A 6299-nucleotide genomic window follows, 5' to 3' on the forward strand; every position below is an offset into this window, starting at 1 on the left:
CAACCACATCAAACCAGAGGAGCTTTTCCAGATCAGCAGGGACACACGCACCCGGGGACACAAATGGAAATTGGGCTTCAAGGCATTCAAGACAGAAAACAGGAGACACTTCTTCACACAGAGAGGCGTCACAATCTGAACAAACTCCCCAGCGATGTGGCTGAAGAGACGATTTGGGAACATTCAGAAACAGACTGGATAGGATCCTTGATCACTTAGTTATTAATGGACACCAAACGAGCACGATGGGGCGGATGGCCTCCTCGATTGGACACTTTCTTATGTTCTTAAGGTGTCTGGCCTGGCCTGGGCTTGGCAGTGATCCCTTTTGAGCATTATTAGTTGCCTGCATCGCATGTTCCTGCGTGTCACACAGTTGTCTTCATTACAGCAAAGGGGTCTGTGTGCCATCATTAATAATGCTTAAGGAGGAGGCAATTCTTCTCTGGCTGGTCAGACCGAGCACTGTGCCAGGGCCAGGAATCACAAAGCAATTAAAAAGGCATTGTGGGGCAGATGGAGCAGCCCGAGTCAGCAGATGCTGTAATTAGCTGCCCTCCGAAAAACCCAGGGCCCTGTTTTGTCGTTCTCATACGGCTTGTGAAGAACAAAACACAGTGTTTGCCACTCAAACGGAGAAGTGCAGACACAAACGAATCAAAATGGGGCGCCTGGGAGCCTTGGGGGAGACTGACGCAGGCATTGTTCTTTTCAAAACAAACAGCCCACAGACGACAACAACGTTCTCTCACAACCACGTTCTCCCACAGGGTCTTATTATGTGGGTGTACACTGCCAGCTTGATGTTGCCAAGGCAGGGGGTGACAACAGGCCCAGAGGACTCATATGGGGTGTGTGTGGTGATCGTGACACTAGCAAGAGTCACTCGGTTTCAGTGGTTGGTTTTTCTTGCCGTGATCAACAAGGGTTCTCAATATCATGGGCATATAATGGGCCACGGTGCCATAAGAGCCCAGGCCCATGCAGAATAAAGATGCCGCTCCGTAGCTCAAAGGGTCTTCGGGACACCCTCTCCCAGTGAGAGACAGAGTTGATGGCTAGACCATGAAGGATCTTTTTTCCAAAAAAATTTTGCCAGACGTTAGAGATGTCAACAGGGACCTAGAACTGGAGTGTGATAACCATTAAGCACAGACAGTCACAACAGCCCCTGCAGCGACAGGTAACTGAAAATACATAATCGTTGTGAAAATGTGGTTCACAATTAATTACAATGGAGCAGCTGCGGAGGAACCAGCATCTGAAGATGGAAAACAAGGCTGAGCTGAACTGAATTTAATGCCGTTTTGCACACAGGTGTACATGTAATATGGATCTCTGACTGTGGAAAACGCAAGTGCCATAGCACCACAACTGCAAAGTAATGAACTATATGTAGAAAGAGGTAAGGCTGTAGATTTAAAAGTAGAAATGGACATCAAAGTCCTTTTCCTTAAAGCGTGAGGAGGAATTAGCCTTAAGTATCGGGCATACAGCAAAACATGCTTTGTGCGCTCAGTGTGTCTATAAGAACAGGATGGACGTGTGAACGGGGAGACTGCTGTTAGCAAGGGACTGTTCTGATGGGGATGGAGTTATGAGGAGAAGCTTCACTGAGATGAAGAGATCAAGAAAAGAAAAGAGAGACGGAAATATGAGAGCCATTGCTACAGGTTGAGCTCAGTTTTGCAGTGTCATGTGCGTTTTTCCATGAGGGCACTTTTGCAGTATGGGTTCGAAGTGGCTTCCCGTGAAGGAAGTGTTGGAGTTGATGTTGTACGCTGCGTGTTCCTAATTCAGAAACAATCGGGTGTAAACTCCTCAGGAGATGGTGTCCAGGAGCTCAATACCTCCAATTCTGAAGCCATCCAAACTCAGAGTCCTCCCAGAGAGGACTGAAAACAAAACCTGAGGGTCCGCAGTGTTGGGTGAACCCATGCTCTCACTGCAGAACCTGCTCGCCTGGCTCTTTCAGATGAACGTCCATACTGGCTTTCAGTTTTTACCCTTCAGCCCACTGTACCGCTGGTGCAGAAAAGCCACAGTGCAGCCGTATCAACAGTCCCTCTGCAGGAACGAGACGCTGCCAATTTGCAACGCCTGTAAAGCAATTAATTAGATCAGTCCAGCAGGAGTGAAGCTGTAATGAAAAGCATCAGGACATGTCAATCTTACAGCCTAATATACATCCATAGATGTGTATAAATACAGGCAAAAAATAATGCAGCAAATAATACAAATTACTACATTCATAAATGTGATACATGACCACAGACAGCAAAATTAAATCAACGTGACTAGTGCAAAAGAAGAGAGGATAGAGACAAGTATTTATTTTAAAAAGTATGAATGGAAGAGAGTTGGTCAACATGGGACAGAATTGCTGTATACATCTTTGTAGTGGATCCCATCAATTTAAACTTGATTTGTTCTACTTTACATAAAAAACATAAATAACGTCTTTAAAAGTAGGACAGATGAGTCCTGTGAATCTGGAGGACTGGAATCAGGGTCTGGCTTCATGTAAGTCCTAATCAAAATAATTTATTACAACATCTGGTACAAAATCCAGCGCAAAGTTCAGTGCAAGGGCAGTCCAAGTTCAAGCAGAAACGCGGTGATAGATGTATTTATAGTAACTGATGTAACGCTTTAAATGAACGGAGGTGAAGACAGCTTGTTTTCGTGCCTGCGTCCTTGGGTCCCATCCAGCTCAGCCCACTCTGGAACCTGCGTTTCAAATCCCACTGGAGGAAATTATCCCATTATGTATTAATATTACTGCGCAGCAACAATTACCCTCAGTACATTTAATCCCGGAACAATGAAACACAGAATAATTATATTATATTCTGCTGCCTCTGAGAGATCTTGTTGAATTAGGAGCGCCTAACCTTGGATTAATCTGTGTGGCGCAGAGTCCCTTGTCAGTCATTAGGAGCCCAACCGCTGCGCGTAATGGGATTAGTCAAAAAGTTCATTAGCTCTCACTTGGGGGAAGTGCAGCTTTTGGCAGACGGAACAGGCTGGGAAATGAATGTAATAACAGTTTATCATCCGGTGCGCTGTCCCTCCTAATGACTGAGGGCTGCTGGTGTTTCTTCTCTATTACTTGTGTTTTGCGTGTGCATGTGTGTGTGAGCGCCTCCGTTTCATTATGTTAGGGATGCGTGTAGGTGCGAATACTTTAACTGTCTGGTCTACAGCAACATTGTTCATAGAGACTTTAATACAAGACCTCCAACCCCTTAGATTTATATTTCATATTTGTTAATTAGTCTTTTTATGTGTTACTTGTTATTTTTCCTGTTTCTATGCACATGATTTAAAACAAATACAAATATGTTAAATAAATAAAAAGAGGAAGCATGTAATGGAAGAAGTTTAATACATTGTTAATTAATAGCGAGCACTGTTGGGCTGCTCGGCCAATATAACCTCCATCCTATCCATTAGAGACTTCCTCTGTTCCCGGCAGCTACACGTTTGCCACTCAGACCCTGCCTATGGATCCACCAAGTAAACTGACAATTTGGGTATGGAGTTGACTGACAGATCATTTAATTTGATGAACGACAGCTCCACCCCTTTCTGCCTGAGAGTCCACAGCAGGCAATCTTGCCAATTAAAGGTCTAATGATACCCCTACCATAAAAAATAATAACTTACCTCTCACAATCGGTGTCGCCTGCGCACTCCTTCGTAAAGGCGTCTATATCAGGAGGGAGGTTTGAAACTGGTGTGGTTTTAAACGCCTATTTTTCAGTGTTTTTGTCTTTTTCTTTTGGCTTCCTGGATCTGACCCATTACTGTTCAGTAGTATTGTGTTCAGCTCCATTTATGTCATTTAAACATATTTTTTATGGATGTTAATGCATCAGTTAATACAATATAACTCCCCCCCAGTTGTATAAATTGTCTTTGTAGCATCCATCTCTATAAATACAAAATATAAGATAAGATTAGAGAAGATAGTCCTTTGTGAATCCCCAAAAGGGCATATTAGATTGCACCAGTCCAAAACGCACATCACAGTAGGTACTACATAAAACACAAAGACACACAAACCGCAAAGCAGACTGAGTGCTCATATTAAAAAGTCTCATTGGCCTCTATTCTCCTGAGCTTCCTAGGATCTGCTTGTCCTAGAATCCAGGTTGTCCAGGTGAGTGCCGATGATAGATCCAGCCTTCTTAATAATTGTATTTAATCTGTTGGCATCATTCTTTGTAATGTTACACCCCCCCCCCCCAGCAGATCACACTGTAAAACAAGAAACAATCCCCAACACTCTTAAAAAACACTTGGAGCATTTTTGAGTAGACATCGAAGGATCTGAGCTACCTTAAAAATAGCCATTTGCTGTGCATTTTTCAAAATCATTTCAAGGGCCACGGATTTAGTGCAGCTGTTTCACTTGTAGCCGTGGAAGAAACCCCTGTGTGAGAAGTTTAAAAATGTAAAACTTTGTAAAGTTTACATGCAGTACAATCAGCACCTGTAATTCCCCTTTACAATAAAGAGTAAAGTGACACCAGGGAAATCCACATAAACCAGCAGGGGGAGCCACTGAGGAGGCTGCACACGCAAAAGGATTGAAATGTTTGTGTTGCCTATTAAAGTAGGACCATGCAGTACAATCATCACCTTTAACAGCACATTACAATGAAGAAAATAACGTCTCCTTGGAGGGCTATGTAAACCATCAGGGGTGGGCAGCGGGGGACCACACACAGCAGGACTTAAATGTTTGAAAAACTTTGTGTCGTTAAAGGGACATGTAAGAACATAAGAAAGTTCACAAAATCCAGAGCCCATTCGCCCCATCGTGCTCGTTTGGTGTCCATTAATAACTAAGTGATCAAGGATCCTATCCAGTCTGTTTTTGAATGTTCCCAAATTGTCTCTTCAGCCACATCGCTGGGGAGTTTGTTCAGATTGTGACGCCTCTCTGTGTGAAGAAGTGTCTCCTGTTTTCTGTCTTGAATGCCTTGAAGCCCAATTTCCATTTGTGTCCCCGGGTGCATGTGTCCCTGCTGATCTGGAAAAGCTCCTCTGGTTTGATGTGGTCGATGCCTTTCATGATTTTGAAGACTTGGATCAAGTCCCCTGTAGTCTCCTCTGTTCCAGGGTGAGAAGGTTCAGTTCCTCAGTCTCTCAGTAGGACATTCCCTTCAGACCTGGAATAAGTCTGGTTGCTCTCCTCTGAACTGCCTCTAGAGCAGCGATATCTTTCTTGAAGTGTGGAGCCCAGAACTGTCCACAGTATCCAGATGAGCTCTAACTAGTGCATTGTACAGTCTGAACATCACTGCCCTTGTTCTCAATTCTACACTTTTGACAATATACCCCAGCATTGTGTTTGTCTTTTTAATTGCTTCCCACATTGTTTGTATGGAGAAAGTGAGGAGTCCACGTAGACTCCTAGGTCTTTCTCATGCGTTACTTCATCTAGTTCTATTCCTCCCATAGTGTAATTATAGTGGACATGTTTGTTACCTGCATGTATTACCTTGTACTTGTCCACATTGAATTTCATCTGCCAGGTGTCGCCCACAACTGAATATTATCCAAGTCCCTCTGAATAGCCTGTGCTGCTGAGATTGTATCTGCTGAGCCGCCTATTTTAGTATAATCTGCAAATTTGACAAGTTTGCTAACTATCCCAGAGTCCAGATCATTAATATCGATTAGAAACAGTAAAGGCCCTAGTACTGATCCCTGTGGAACTCCACTAACATCCTCACTCCAGTTAGAAGCGACTCCTCTAATCGACACCCTCTGTTTCCTAGACATCAACCAGTTCATAATCCATCTACTTACATTTCCCTGAATGCCTACAGCTTCCAATTTGAGGATCAGTCTTTGGTGTGGAACCTTATCAAAAGCTTTTTGGAAATCTAAGTATATCATATCATATGCTTTCACTTGATCTACAGCTGCAGTTGCATGTTCAACAAACTCCAATAAATTACAAAGACATGATCTGCCTCGTCTAAACCTATGTTGACTATCTCCAAGAATATGTTTTTCATTAAGATGCTCCTCTATTTTCTGTCTAATCATTTTTTCCAACATTTTACAAGTGATGCAGGTGAGACTGATTGGTCTGTAGTACAATTATCACCAGTAACAATTAATTATAATGTAATTAGGGCCAGCCAGAAAGGGACACTCACCTCCTATAACAACGAATTACATTGCAGCGCAAAACGTCTTCTTGGGGGAGCTGCTAGAAGTTTGGGCACATGATAGGATTTAAACGTTTAAAAAGGTTTGATTTGTAAAAGCGAGACAAG

The sequence above is a fragment of the Amia ocellicauda genome, chromosome 11 (assembly GCF_036373705.1).
Source record: "Amia ocellicauda isolate fAmiCal2 chromosome 11, fAmiCal2.hap1, whole genome shotgun sequence".
NCBI classification, from domain to species: Eukaryota; Metazoa; Chordata; class Actinopteri; order Amiiformes; family Amiidae; genus Amia; species Amia ocellicauda.